Raw genomic sequence first — 16,546 nt, 5'->3', positions numbered from 1 at the left:
TGTGGTGAATATGGCCCACTATAAAATATATGGCTAAACTTACTAAAGTGTGTAACATATTAGATGAGCTTCATGTGAGCAAACAAAATAATTTATACAGTTTTCAAGCTTTGCTAGTTTTAAGAAAAATCATTGGGACCTCATGTCCTTTTGTGCTAGAAAGTTGTATCATGACTAACATGCAGGTGCTGGTCATAAAATTAGAATATCGGGAAAAGATTTATTTATTTAAATATTTTAATATTTATTTCAGTAATTCCATTCAAAAAGTTAAACTTGTATATCATGCTCATTCATTACACACATACTGATATATTTCAAGTGTTTATTTCTTTTAATTTGATGATTAGGACTGACAATTAATGAAAACCCCAAATAATTTGCATTTTCATTTTATTGTTTTCATTTCAATTTTAAGTTTGGCAGGATTTACATCCCACAATTCCTCATCTTAAGATGTGAATTACAGAAGCATACAGTGAAAAGTGGTGCTGCCTTTCCTTTTGAACCATGATGCGCCACAATGGGCAGTAAATAATACTGATATTACTAATACTAAGGCACCACGGCAGACTGCTGTCTGGCACTCACTGCTGTAGAAGTAACATTTTTCATTCCCATACCTAGCCTACCAAATTTAGTGATCTCGTCTAGGAACGATGTTGCTCTGGATAATGTGTTTCGTCCTATATTTGGCTCTGCTTTGGAAGCAATGGCTCCAGATCAAGTTTGACACAGGGTATGGATGTACTTTCTAGTGAGTGCAGTTTGATTTTCATCTGTCCAGTGATGGTTTGACGTGGCATAATCCTCTTTTGTTGATCTTCTTACTCCATCTGCTCAATATCCACATCCCCATCTCTGCCATCCCCCCCCCCCATTCTCTCTTCTTCTGTTCCTTCCTTCTTTCACTCATCAGATTATGTTGTATATTTCTAGCCACAACAGTACAGCAGAACTTGACCACAGTACCAATATTTCCCCCCTTTTTGCCAGACTGTCTACTGCGCCGGCCTAGAAGAGGCATTTTCCTAATGTTGAAACGTGCATACAGGAACTGTTAGTTCAGCCATATTTCACATTCCAGATTGTGACTTACATTTGGAACCATTCTGCGTGGTTGCACCGACATAAACTGTTTCGCGAACCAGAAAAGTTTGTTCCCAGTAGCAGACTATGGCTGAATAACACAAAATAAGACAGGAACATGCTTTGTTTGTTTCTGTGGCTGTGTTTGGCTCTGCATTAGTTACGTCTCACCACTGTTCACAAGCTCAGCAGGATGGCTCGGAACTCGACAACTTTATGTATTATATCTTACAGAGAGATATGCTGAATTGGTCTTATTTCACGTGTGTGTGTGTGTCTTTGTGGTGCCGAGACATTTTGTGGCTTTAGTGTGTTTATAAACCTCTATATATCTGTGCCCAGCCAGTTTAAACTTCATGTGCTTTACTCTAACTAGTTATATTGAATAAATAAGTAATCATAATTCTTAAAATCAACAAAATGTTCTTGGCTTTCTTTGTATTTACCTTTAAATAAAATGAACAAGAAAAACACTGATGCCAGTGATCTAAATCATGAACAAAACAAAACTAGAGGTGGCTTGTTTGCCTGCTGGCCACATTTGTGGATCAGGCTGCATTTGTATTTGGATCGGGTGAAATGCAAATTGAAAGTCTCAAAATCCAAAAACCCGCAAGAGGAAATGAACAAATACACGTCACGGAAAACTCGTGAGTGACTCGATTCACATACGCAGATTCAACAATTTACAAATAAATTTTAAATTTGAGACTTTGACATTACAAATATTTATTTATTTAAACAAATGTAATTATTTTCGCATAAAAGTATGATATCTATTAAAAACAAAAACATGTATTTATGTATAGAATGTAACTGTATTTGTACAAATTGCAGTCTGTGAGACACAGATTGGGATGTGTTCATTTGTGAATAGTGAAACATATTTGTGACTTTTGTTTAATTTGTGGATTAACATTTACGCATTTGTAAAGTATTTTGAGAATAATCTCTGTCCATAGTTCTTGGGACTCCTTAAACCCAACTGTTATTCTTGTCGTTGTTCTCAAATCTTGCCACTGAAATAACCCACCAATACCAATAAGGATATCAACAATACAAAAAAAATAATATTATAAAACACAATGTCTGCTACCTATACTAAATCCAGGTCAATACATACCTCCCATTTCACCTACTCTGATCCATTAATAAAAATGACTGTAGCAAGACTGCCGTTATTATATCCCAACATATACTTGAGTGACATGGGAGATGTGTACTAATAGTGCAGCACTCCACATGTTTTCATGCTTTTGTTACAAAAGCACTGCAGTAGTAAAAAAGGGAAAATCATGGTTCTTTAAGCTGTTCCATGAAGAGGTCTTCCTCCCTTTACTCCTTGCTGGTTCTATGAGGGTACTGAGCCGGATTAGAGATGATTTGAGTGTTGACATTACAGGATTCTGCTGAGGATTCTCAATCTCCAGCACTCCAGAATGGGAGTGTGTGTGTGTGGGGGGGGGGGGGGGGGGGGGGTGAGAGTGTTCCAGGATCAAATACATCATTTCAACATTATCCTATCTCAGTAGCCATTTTGTGTATCTTATGTAACCTCTACTACTTCCTCTCATTAGTTTGTACAGTAGGTCTCCTTGTATATTATAGGCATTTTATTCTTCCCATTCACTCTCCTGCCTATGGAAGCTCTGAAGTGCAAGGTGAAAAAAAATGTTTAAAATATGTTCCTTTTTTACTACCGCTCAGTCAGATTCTGCCTCTTTACCCCTGCATTTATTCATTGTCTGAAATCACTTATCCAATTCAGGGTCGCGGTGGGTCCAGAGCCTAACTGGAATCACTGGGTGCAAGGCACCCTGGAGAGTGCGCCAGTCCTTCACAGGGCAACACAGTCCTAAGAAAAAAAATGTGGAGCTAGGGGCTAAGTACCTTGGCTTTATTTGGCTTTATTTTGTTTTTCATTCATCCTTAGGAAGCCCTGGGGTGGGGGGCTTGTGTGTGTGTGTGTGTGTGTGTGTGTGTGTACCCCTGCTAGTCAAAGCTGGAATACAAACCGGATTCCAAAAAAGCTTGGACACTCAACAAATGGTGAATAAAAACTGAATGTAATGATGTGGAGTTGCCAAAATCTAATATTTTATTTAGAATAGAACACAAATCACAGATCAAAAGTTTAAACTGAGAGGCTGTATCATTTTAAGGGAAAAAATGTTTCAAAATTTCATGGCGTCAACAAATCCCCAAAAAGTTGGGACAATGCCATTTTTTACCACTGTGTGGCATCCCCGCTTCTTCTTACATCACTCAACAGACTTCTGGGGACAGAGGAGACCAGTTTCTCAAGTTTAGAAATGGGAATGCTCTCACATTCATGTCTAATACAGGCCTCTAACTGTTAAATCGTCTTGGGCCTTCTTTGTCGCACCTTCCTCTTTATGATGCGCCAAATGTTCTTTATAGGTGAAAGATCTGGACTGCAGGCTGGCCATTTCAGTACCCGGATCCTTCTCCTACGTAGCTATGATGTTGTGATTGCTGCAGAATGTGGTCTGGCATTATCTTGTTGAAAAATGCAGGGTCTTCCCTGAAAGAGATGACGTCTAGATGGGAGCATATGTTGTTCTAGAACCTGAACATAGTTCTCTGCATTAATGGTGCCTTTCCAGACATGCAAGCTGCCCATGCCACAAGCACTCATGCAACCCCATACCATCAGTGATGCAGGATTCTGAACGGAGTGTTGATAACAACTTGTGTTATCCTTGTCCTCTTTGGTCCGGATGACATGGCGTCCCAGTGTTCCATAAAGAACTTCAAATCGTGACCCATCTGACCACAGAACAGTCTTCCATTTTGCCACACAAAAAGACCCCTGGCCCAGTGTCTGAGCTTGTGGAGCTTGCTTAGAAATGGCTTCCTTTTTGCACTGTAGAGTTTCAGCTGGCAACGGCGGATGGCACGGTGGATTGTGTTCACTGACAATGCTTTCTGGAAGTATTTCTGAGCCCATTCTGTTATTTCCTTGACACTGGCATTCCTGTTTGAGGTGCAGTGACATTTAAGGGCCTGGAGATCACGAGCATCCAGTAGAGTTTTACGGCCTTGACCCTTACGCACAGCAATTGTTACAGATTCTCTGATTCTTTTGATGATGTTATGCACAGTTGATGATGATAACTTAAAAGCCTTTGCTATTTTATGCTGGGTAACACCATCCTGGTATTGCTGCACTATCTTTCAACAATGGTGGAATTGGTATATTCACCTTTTTTTTGTTTAAATTAACTCTAAATATGAACTTCCCTAAAAAGGGTATTGATATATAGTGAAAAAACACACTGTGAACATTTATATGTTTTCTTTTGAGCTCTGAACTTTGTAGACATCGGTGTTGGCTACACTCTGGTGTTTACAATTTTCTGACAGTCTGTTTTTCTCCTATATTGTTACAAATCAGATGTGACCTTTTTTTTTTCTCAATACCTGTGGCTCACACATTGACTATTCATTGGTGAGATTGGTGTGAAACACAGGTAAGAAATCCCCACTCTCATAGATAATGGCCCATTAGCCCCCATCCCATCAGTGAAACCAACTGAATTATTTGTTTGTACATGGTACATTTAGTTATTTAGCAATGACACAGACTTTGGAGAGACAAATCTATAAATATGAGCTTCAGATGACACTTTGAAAGCAGCAGAGAGCATCCAAATTTTACTACAAGCTCAGCTGAGCTCGGTGTATCTGCGCATATACAAAACATTTACCATCAGCTTCACAAACTCCATTGCTGGAAAATATACTGAACTAGTGTAGCACAGACACTAATCAGTACTAAACATGCTTCAGAAAATCTTGTCAAATACATTTCACTTACTCATCACAAAATTAAGCTGTTCCATATTCGCTGTCTTTTTGAACACATTTAAACTTATGGACATGTGAGCTTCATATTCAACTTTGTGCACCACAAAATACTCCACTCAGCTGTTATTAGCTGCTCTAAATTGTAGATTAAAATCCAAGGGTGGTAGACATTTTTCTGTTGCTACTCCAACAAAACAATTTGCACAGGTCAAATTTTTATTTTATTTTGCTTTATTTATTTTAATTATTTTATTTATTTTATATTTTATTTATTAATTATTTATTTTAATATCTTAAATGGATAAGGAGACTTTTCTATGAAACATGTTCTTGCATAACTAAAGTTAGCTAGTCATGCAGCTGATTATATAAGGTTTTCGGTACTGTATGTAAGCAAGTATCTGAGCCCCCTTGCAAAACATGTAAAATTTACACATGAATTGCGAGGAGCCCATAATTTGTCACTTGTGGCCATATTTAGGGGTTCAAACATGTAGACTGGTTCCACTGATGCACTGTTTATTTTAAAAAGCTAGACCCATTAAGGTTTCTGGGGTATGTTTATTATGTTTCTAGGACAAAAACTCACTGAGCTGTGTTAAGGTTTCAGTGCAAGTTCTAATTTATCCCGTCGGTGGGAGCACAGACTCCAAATTAAATCAAATCAAATTTATTTGTATAGCGCTTTTTACAACTGATGTTGTCACAAAGCAGCTTCACAGAATTCCAGTAAGACAAAGATTTGACATGAAATGTAAAAAAATGTAAAAAACCCCAAGTGAGCAAGCCAGGGGCGACAGTGGCAAGGAAAAACTCCCTCAGCTGAGGAAGAAACCTTGGGAGGAACCAAGGCTCACAAGGGGTGACCTATCCTCCTCTGATCAATCTACTGGTATTAATAGTTAGGAGTTCGTGAGAACGTCAGTGTAGGGGCAGCTGTAAGGCACTTGGTGGTTGCTGGAGTGGGGCAGCTGGTCTGAAGTGTGGAGGAGGAGCTCAACAGTCATCCATCAGTGTCCAGCCGGACAGGTGGGCAGTCGTTTAAAAAGGTAAAGGGATGGAATTACTTTTGAACTGTTTGGTCTTTGTAAAGCAGAAAATGTGAACATTTACAGTGTGTGGCTAATGACTCCAGCAGATCTGATTATGACAGCTTTAACTAAAAGGAGAGAACCAGAAGGACACACAGACACAGGAGCATCCTGAAACACTGGCATCCCTCTGCTCCACTGTCAACAAACCTGAGTAATCGTGTGAAGCGGCGGGACGACAGCACCAGCGTCTCAGTTTAGTATAATTCCCTGTGTCCAAGGACCCCCCCGGATCTGCCGCCTTTATCTATGGGGAGCATTAACTACCAAAAGATAAACTAAACAAATGAGGTTTTAGCCTAGATTTAAAGATTGCGACTGTGTCTGAGTCCCGAACATTTTCTGGAAGATTATTCCAGAGTTGGGGGGCTTTTTAAGAAAAGGCTCTTCCCCCAGCTGAGGCCTTCTGAATTCTGGGAACAATTAAAAAAACAGTGTTCTGTGATCTGAGTAAACGTGGCGGCTCATAATAGGAAATAGTATCTTGAAGGTATTCAGGAGCAAGCCCATAAAGAGCATTATATGTTAGTAATAGAATTTTGTAGTCGATGCGGAATTTTACAGGCAGCCAATGAAGTGATGATAGACCTGGGCTGATATGTTCAAATTTTCTAGTTTTAGTGAGGACCCTGGCTGCAGCATTTTGAACTAGTTGAAGTTTTCTTAAATTGCTGCTGGTGCATCCTGACAGTAGTGCATTACAGTAGTCAAGCCTTGAAGTAATAAAGGCATGTACTAATGTTTCTGCATCCTGTAGGGATAAGGCATTTCTAATCTTAGCAATATTGCGAAGACGTAAAAAAGCTGTCCTAGTGATACTGCCTATGTGTTGATCAAATGATAAATCCGGGTCAATTATGACACCAAGATTTTTTGCTGCTGAACCAGGTTTAACTGGAGCGAGATTTAGAATTAAATCTGATAATTTATTTCTTGCCACCTTTGGACCCAAAAGCAGGACCTCTGTTTTGTTGCTGTTTAGAAGGAGGAAGTTACGCAACATCCAGCCTTTCACGTCTTTTACACAGTCCTCTATTTTCTTTAATCTGTGTTTGTCATCGGGCTTGGCTGAAATATACAATTGCATGTCGTCTGCATAACAGTGAAAGTTAAGGTCATGGTTACTTATAACTGTGCCTAGCGGTAACATGTATAATGTAAATAATAATGGTCCTAAAATAGAGCCTTGCGGAATTCCAAATCTTACTTTAGAATAATTTGAATTTAGATTGTTTACTTTTACGAATTGATAACGTTCCATTAAGTAAGATTTGAACCATAATAGGGCTGTCCCTGTAATTCCAACCATGTTTTCTAACCTTTCTAGGAGAATATTGTGGTCTGTTGTATCGAAGGCTGCGCTGAGGTCAAGAAGCACCTACAGGGATACGTGGCCTTGATCAGAGGCAAGAAGAAGATAATTTCTTATCTTGACTAGAGCTGTCTCTGTACTATGATGTGGCCTGAATCCAGATTGGAATATGATTCTTATGTAGATATGAACTAAGTTGTTGGGCCACGGCTTTTTCTAAGATCTTGGATAGAAATGGCAGCTTAGAAATAGGCCTGTAATTAGACAGTGTACTAGCATCAAAATTTGGTTTCTTGATCATAGGTTTAATAACTGCTAGTTTAAAAGCTTTGGGTACATGGCCCAGGCTAAGGGATGAGTTTACTATAGTTAAAAGATGATTAATAATAGCTGGTAGTACTTCTTTGAGTAATTTTGTGGGCAAGTTGTACAGTTTGCAGAGGTGATAATCTTCTCTAGTTCTAACTGTGGGAGTGGGTAAAAGGTTTCAAGTCTTTCTATTATAATTACATTAAGTTTTATATCAGTCACTCCATCGGGTGGCAGCCAGATCAGATTTAATCCTGTGGCTTGAGTTTGTTGTCTAATATTCTCAATTTTATTATTAATAAAGTCCATAAAATCTTTACTGGTGAGAGTTGCTGGAATTAGTTGTTCGGAACCTGCTTGATTTTTTTTTGTAGCTCTGGAAAACACACTAAACAGTACTATCGAATTATTTTTCGTATTGGAGATCAGCGAGGCCAGATATGCTGAGCGAGCTTTAGTGAAGGTATTTCTATACTCTATAAGGCTGTCCTTCCAGGCAGAGTGGAACACTTCCAGCTTGGCTGATCGCCATTTCCGCTTCCGCTAGTACATCTAGCTCCATTGGGTCTGATGGAGTGGGAACTGGTGTTGATATTTCTGGGAGGTTTTCTATAAATTGTAAGATGGTAGATGGTTTTATTATATGCTTTGTAGAACAGCGAGGGGACTTAAATATATTATGGCTAAGACATAACTCATATGAAATTAGGTAATGGTCTAAGGTTGACAAAATTAATATCTTACCGCAATCCTCAGCAATGTTAAGACCTAGTGTCAGAACTAAGTCTATAGTGTGACTGCAGTAGTGTGTAGGCCCTGTTACATTTTGAGTAATACCAATAGAGTCTAAGATTGAGGTAAATGCCTTTTTTAGTGGGTCACTTTCCTTTTCAAAATGGATATTGAAATCTCCTACAATTATAACTCTATGATTGCAGCAAAATCGCTGAACTCTTTCAGAAATTCTAAGTAGGGCCCTGGTGGTCTGTAAATGTTGCATAATAAAAATTTGTCCTTTTTTGTGACCGGATTTGTAATAATGGTGTAGAGAACCTCAAAGAAGTGAAGGTGTCACATTGTTTAAGACTAATTTTTAGGGTATTTTGGTAAATTACACATACTCCACCTCCTTTGCCTGATAATCTTGGGCTATGTACATAATTATAGTCTAGGGGGTGGCTTCATTTAGTGCTGATTATTCATTTGGTCTAACCCATGTTTCCGTGAGACAGAAAACATTGAATTTATGATCACTTATGATATCTTTTACGATGACTGCTTTTGAGTTTAGTGATCTTATGTTGAGTAACCCAAATTTTAGTTCTGAGGTGTTGCTGCTATCATATGTGTATGATTAGGTTGCTGAAACAGGCTGATTTTGTTTTTCTACTTTTACATTTAGTTTGGGGGAAAGAAACAGTCTCAATACAGTTGAACCTAGGTGACGCCTCAAGGCAGTTCGCAGATGGTTGGTTTAGCCTGTCTGTCTGCTGCCTGGTCCCGGCTCTGGATTGTCAGCAGCTGTCTACACTACTCTGCTGGCTAACTAAAAGACTATGTGCTATGCTGCAAGAAAGTAAGGCAGCACCCTCCCGCGTGGGGTGGATACCATCCCTACCTATAAGACCAGACTTGCCCTCGAAATGTAACCAATTGTCTATAAAGCCCACTTGATTTTCGGAACACCACTTGGACGTCCAGCAGTTTAACACCGAAAGTCTGCTGTAGGCTTCAGCGCTGCGCCACATTGGGATGGGACCAGAGCAGATTACGGCATCGGACATCGTCTGGGCCAGTTTAATCACCTCTCTAATATTACACTTAGTTACCTCAGACTGCCACAGACGAATATTATTGGCCCCTACATGAATGACTATCCTCGAATATCTCCTATTAGCTAACAGTCTAAGGTTGCCACTAATATCTGGCGCTCTGGCTCCCGAAAAACAGCTAATTGTTACTGCCTGCACCCCTAGAGGAGTAGCTAATTTCACGTGTCGAACAATAGTCTCCTATAACCAGAGCACTCTTAACAGGCTCCTCAGTGGGTGCTTCTCTGAGCAGGGCAAACATGTTTGACACGCAAATTGGAGGAGCGTGGTGTCCCGGTGGGCTAGCTTTGGCCTCAGCGTTAGCATCAGGCTTAGCTTTCCGGCTATGTCACTGAGACGTAACCCATTCACCCCGCTGTGAGGGCTCTAACCCCGGAGTCGAGGGGGTGCTAACTCTCCCTAAGGCACCCGGAGTTGCTAGCACTGAATCTCGCTGTTTATCCCTTGATAATAATAAGCTCTGGATGCGCACTTGGTCCACTTTATCCACCAGAGAGCTAACTAGCTGACCCTTAGCACAAACACAACCACTATCATTATCGCTAGAGGTGGAAAAGGGGGTTAAACTAAACATGCCACACTCTGAGCAGGCAAAACAGCCAGTAGTAGCCATGGAATTGCAGGTACTTACCGCTTTTGGTTGATTTTAGGAACTTACACCAGAAACGTTAATTCAGGGGCCAGTGGCAGTTTTAGTGCCTCTGTAATAAATATTCATGCGGAGACAATCTATAAAATAGATCTATGGATGGTTAATAAGTTGTAAAAACAGAAATAAGTACAGAAATAACAGTAGAAACAAGTAACAGGAAAACCAGAGCGATCAAATCAACTTCTTCTAAACAGGTACAGGAACAGCCAAACGGGTTGCCAGATCTCCCAGAGGGAGATCCTCCAGAGGGTTAATAAACTGGTGAATGACTGAGTACCATATGAGATGGTAAAGGGATAGCATTAAGTTGAGGAAATTGAATGTCCTTTATTGAATATGATGATGACAGAAATTGTAGAGTGAAGGGGGATGGAATGACTGGTAATTCGAGTCAGTGATGGGTCAGATACATGCAAGAGCATTTTGGAAATAGATGGATTGCTGTAACATTAGTGGAATTGGATGGATTCAGATAAAAGGAGGGATACAAAAATCAAAGGTTTGCTTTCATTTGAGCTCTTTTTCTTCCCCTGTGATTCTAGAGTGTCTCCTCACCTTCTTCCAATAGACCCGTAGTTTTCCTGTGTATACAGTAAGTGTTCACATGCTAAGAAAAGCTCTTTATGTTTAAAAGGCTTTTTGTTTGATTTGGTGTAATTGTTGTTTTTCCACAGTTTCTAGGGGCATGTGAAACTCAGGTGTGCATAATTGGAATCTGTGCAAATTACCAACGTTTTTATGCATTTAGCTTTTAGGATGGAGAGTTTCTGGAATTTGTTGGACTTGGGCAGGGACATATCTTTTGCATCATTTGCAAAAGGCAAGCCCTGTGCCCAAGGGCTTTATCAATTCATAGCATACCTCCAAGTCAAAGTTATGCAGAGCCATTAGACAGAAAGCTACCTGATAATTACTAACAACGCCTTCTCAGAATTGTTGGCTGTTTAGAAACGTGACTGGCTGAAGGTTTCAGCAATCACATTTTGACCACCTAGGTAGTTGGAGAAATGTTTGACTGCCCAAACAGTTGCTGACAGTGCTTTTTCGCAGTCATTGTATTTAAGTTCTCGGATCACCATTTGTTTGTCTTGGACATGTAGCTGATACAGACAGGCGCTGAGACAGTAGTCAGAAAATCTGACTTCTAAGTAGATTTCATTGTTAGTATCAGGGTATGCTAGGCATAGGTCTTCACAGATTTTTTTTATTTTAGTGCCTGCATAGATTGTTCCTGGGGTTGGCCCCAGACAAATGGTGTATCCTAGTTCCGAAATTTTCTGTGAATTGGCTGGAATAATTTCATACTCCTAACAAACTATGGAGATCTCTGACCTTGGTTGGTGCCTCATGAATTGCTACCACTTGTACACTACTCATTTGTAGATCCAAACCATTGGCGCTTACCAGAAGGCTGACATAATTTATCTTGGTTTTACACGACAGGCATTTAGAGAGTGATAGTTTTGCACCTGCTGCCATAAGCTGGCTAAGGACATGATCAAACTCCTCTGTGTGTACATGCATGAGGATGTTGTCTACATACATCAGGGTGCCTTGCACACAGACATAAGGTCATATTCAAGAAAATGTTGAATTGTGATGGCAATTTGACATACACAGATGGGCACTGAGTGAAGGTGTACTCTCTGTCTGTGAAGGTGAAAGCTAGCTTGTGTTGGGCTTCTACTTGCACAGGAATCTGGAGGCTACTTAAATAGTGGAAAATTATTTAGCATTTTGGGCTCAGTTGAGCTCTTGCTCCAGTTGCATCATTGGCAATTGGGATAGTGGAACCTGTTGGTTAAGTTTATGCTAATCAATATTCAAGTACCATTTGCCATTGGGTTTCATGACAGGGTCGTGGCAGGTCCTAATACTGCCCTTTCCCAGTAAATCATCAATGATTACTAGTACCGGTCTGTAAGATGGTACTGTTCTTGCTGAGGTGTTGTAACGTCAGCTAAACAACAAGCCAAACTCTTTCATTCTTTCTTATTCTAGAGTGCATAGGCTTCCTTCAAGACTTGAGTTGTGAATTCTGAGCCAGATGTATAATTGGGGTTAGAAGAGATGAAAAATTCCAGGGAAGAGTCCAGGGACAGAACCATGACAGTCATTGGTTTGTCATCAACCAAGTCTACTCAGCAAATGGTATCCTTGCCTATATTCAGAGCTGGATAGAGGGCAATGGCTAGTGACTCTGGGTATTCAAATGGCAAAATGTCATGGAATCGAGTACTGACTAACCAACCCAGAGGAAAGAAGTAATGTATTATTATAGACTGCAAGGGATCATTTTGTACAAGCAGGTCAATGGATCTTGCCTGTATTTCCTCCAAGGGTGTGGGTTCTAGGGAGAGTCCAATTTCAAATAAAATGTGGTTAGAAAAGCGCATTTAAGTGTTGGCCAGGACACATGACCAATAAGATGGGTACATTTGCGGTTTTTGCTGGCACCACTATTGGGCCTCGGGTGGCCCCATGGCACACCTCTGGGGTGGTCTGTCCTGACTCTTGGTTGCTTGGATCTGGAGGCGCAGTGTTGACTGGGGTTTCAGTCAAGGACCAAAGTACATTGTTCAAGGTGTCCATGTGGACATCTAATCACACTACCAATGTATGCATCATGCAGCAAGTCAGGAACTACAAAGAAATAATGTGAGAGTACCCTTTTGTTCCACTGGATGGTGAAGGTACAAATGCCACCAGTGATGGATGTCATCCTTTGTACTGGGTTGAAAGTGACAAAGACTATTCATTAACAGTATGTCCAGTGAGGAAAAGCATGTTGAAGATTTAATATGAAACATAATACCTCCAGGTTACCAAGAGTGGATAGAAAAAACTCTCTCAGAAAGGAAGAAATCTTGGGAGGGACCACGGCTCAAAGGGGGGAACAATCCTCCTCTGGTCAAACTGCCTACAGATTATTGACAAAATGTTCCTGTACCATCACATAAGTCTGCTGTTATGATTATGTGTACTGATGATAGTAGCAATAGTAGATAAAGAAAGCAATGGTGATGGTGGTAATAATAATAATTGTAGCAATAGTTAGGAGTCCATGAATACTTCAGTGGAGGGTGGGCAGCTAGTCCAATGCAAGTGTCGGTAGCTGGAGCATGGGGATCTAGTCTGAAGTGGGTAGCAGGAGAGCTTGACAGTGAGTCATCCATCAAGGTCCAGCCAGGAAGGTGGGCAGTCATTTACTCTGAAAAATGTAAGGAGATGGAATTTATTTTGATCTGTTTGTGTGTGTGTGTGTGTGTGTGTGTATATACACACACACATATATATATATATATATATATATATATATATATATATATATATACACACACACACAAACCGGATATCAAAAAAGTTGGGACACTAAACAAATTGTGAATAAAAACTGAATGCAATGATGTGGAGGTGCCAACATCTAATATTATATTGAGAACAGAACACAAATCACAGATCAAAAGTTTAAACTGAGAGAATGTATCATTTTAAGGGAAAAATATGTTGTTTCAAAATTTCATGGCGTCAAGAAATCCCAAAAAAGTTGGGATAAGGCCATTTATTACCATTGTGTGGCATCCCGCTTCTTCTTACATCACTCAACAGACGTCTGAGGACAGAGAGAGTGGCCAGTTTCTCAAGTTTAGAAATAGGAATGCTCTCCCATTCATGTCTAATACAGGCCTCTAAATGTTCAATCATCTTTGGTCTTCTTTGTTGCACTATCCTCTTTGTGATGCGCCAAATGTCTCTATAGGTGAAAGATCTGGACTGCAGGCTGGCCATTTCAGTACCCGGATATTTGTTGTGCTGCAGAATGTGGTCTGGCATTATCTTGTTGAAAAATGCAGGGTCTTCCCTGAAAGAGATGACGTCTAGATGAGAGCATATGTTGTTCTAGAACCTGAACATAGTTCTCTGCATTAATGGTGCCTTTCCAGACATGCAAGCTGCCCATGCCACAAGCACTCATGCAACCCCATACCATCAGTGATGCAGGCTTCTGAATGGAGTGTTGATAACAACTTGTGTTATCCTTGTCCTCTCTGGTCTGGATGACATTGCGTCCCAGTGTTCCATAAAGAACTTCAAATCGTGACCCATCTGACCACAGAACAGTCTTCCATTTTGCCACACTCCATTTTAAAAGACCCCTGGCCAAGTGCAAACATCTGAGCTTGTGGAGCTTGCTTAGAAATGGCTTCCTCTTTACGCTGTAGAGTTTCAGCTGGCAATGGCGGATGGCACGGTGAATTGTGTTCACTGACAATGCTTTCTGGAAGTATTCCTGAGCCCATTCTGTTATTTCCTTGACAGTGGCATTCCTGTTTGAGGTGCAGTGACGTTTAAGGGCCCGGAGATCACGAGCATCCAGTAGAGTTTTACGGCCTTGACCCTTACACACAGCAATTGTTCCAGATTCTCTGAATCTTTTGATGATGTTATGCAAGGTTGATTATGATAACTTAAAAGTCTTTGCTATTTTACACTGGGTAACACCATTCTGGTATTGCTTTTTGATCTTTCTGCGCAACAATGGTGGAATTGGTGATCCTTTTACCATCTTGGCTTCAGAGAGACACTGACACTCTGAGAAGCTCTTTTTATATCCAATCATGTTGTCAATTGACCTAATTAGTGTTAATTTGTCTTCCAGCTGTTCGTTATATGCTCAATTTCCTTTTTCCAGCCACTTATTGCTACTTGTCCCAACTTTTTTGGGATTTGTTGACACTGAAATTTTGAATCAACATATTTTTCCTTTAAAATGTCACATTTACTCAGAATAAACATTTGATCTGTCATCTATGTTCTATTACGAATAAAATATTGACATTTGCCATCTCCACATCATTGCATCATTGCACATCATATATATACTGTCAGAAGTTTTAATATTGTGACAGATTGAAGAATTAAGAAATTGTGAATTGGGTGATATTAACTTGTATAACTATATTTGAACTTAAGAGATTCATAATAGACCAGAATTCAAAGTTTCTCTATTTCACTCAAAATGACAATGCTTCATGTGCTGCTGTTTCCAGTGTTCAGTTTAGCACTGTGCAGAATGTGTGCTACAGCCCTAGACACTTCATCATGTTCACTCCGTTTCTGTTTATTATTTTTTCTTTTGTCCAGAAATTTTGGGACACAGTAAAAATGCAGTAAAACTGAAATCTGTAATTTGATTAACCTCTTACAATAATAAAATAAAAATAAATTTATAACAAAAAAAACATTTAATTTATAAAGAAATGGTAAAAAAAGATTTCCAGTGTTTTCTAAATAATACGAATAAAAAAATGATGCCTGCATCAAAGTAAAAATAATAAAATAAAATAAATTAACCTGTGACAAAATAATGCTTACCACTTTTTCACATCTCCTTGTCTTTTAATTGTATTTTTTAAATAATTTATTAATTGAAAATACAAATAGTTTTTACATTTTTGCCATTCTTCCTACTTGAGCTGCTCATCAGTCTGTTGTCACTGTTGTTTGACTCTCCTCTACATGAAGCCACATATATTTTCAGGAGACTGAACAGCAAGCAAGCCAGTCAGGCCCATGTAGGCTATGTCTATGAAGCCACACATTTGTAACTGAATGAGGCCTGGCAAAGTTAAGCTGAAACCGTCATGGAGTTTGTAAATTGTTTGTTGCTTGCTCCAGATTTGAGGTCTCTAAGGTGAGCTGGCAAGATGATGATTGTAAGGTCTGGAAGTTACCTATATAAGCACTAACTTTCAAAGTTCTTATATTTCGCTTTATTGTGGCTGCAGGCAAATATGGTTCAGAGCCACTTTACACATTAATTCATGTAATCATGTAACAATAGTAAATCATGTAACAATAGTTTGAAAAATGTTTCAATACTTGGTCAAAGGAGACGTTGCATTACTAAGTGTGCCCAGTGATATACTGAGTGAAACCCAGCAAATCCAAAATAGGACTGGGAGGATGATAGAGTGGGATAAGCAACAAAAAAGAGCTACCATTTTAAGGCAGCCACTTAGCTCTTCAGGACCTAGAGTGAAAACCTGATAATTGGCTTGTGTCAGTAAGTTAATAATAAATAGTGGCTACGCCGCTGACATGACCAGACCTGTGTGTGCAATTGTAATATCTAAATCCTGGGGGAGTGGACTCATTCATAGCAATTAATTTATTAGGTTTTGCCCATGCTTCACAGAGACATATTGCGTTAAGTTGGTTATCAGTAAAAGTATTCTTGCCAATGACTGCTTTAGGTGTAAATGATTGCAAATAAGAAATAAAAAGATTACCAGTGCAAGTAATTAAGTTTGCCATATGAGTTGCATTCACACTGAGGACCTGGTTATGTTGTGTTTATTCTAATTGAATAACAAATCTAACCACTGTTAGAATTTGTTTAAGCTTTCTCAGTGTATACTCATGTATA

General features: G+C 39.5%; 1 protein-coding gene across 7 annotated transcripts in view; it reads left to right on the top strand.

Moving 5' to 3' along the window:
• Positions 1–16,546, top strand: part of nrxn3b (neurexin 3b) — a 325,560-nt gene that overhangs the window by 83,088 nt on the left and 225,926 nt on the right. The window lies entirely within an intron of this gene.

Source organism: Hoplias malabaricus, chromosome 7 (genome assembly GCF_029633855.1).
Source record: "Hoplias malabaricus isolate fHopMal1 chromosome 7, fHopMal1.hap1, whole genome shotgun sequence".
In the NCBI taxonomy this organism is placed as follows: domain Eukaryota; kingdom Metazoa; phylum Chordata; class Actinopteri; order Characiformes; family Erythrinidae; genus Hoplias; species Hoplias malabaricus.
The sequence above is the reverse complement of the archived record's forward strand: the minus strand, read 5'-3'. Positions and strand labels throughout refer to the sequence as shown.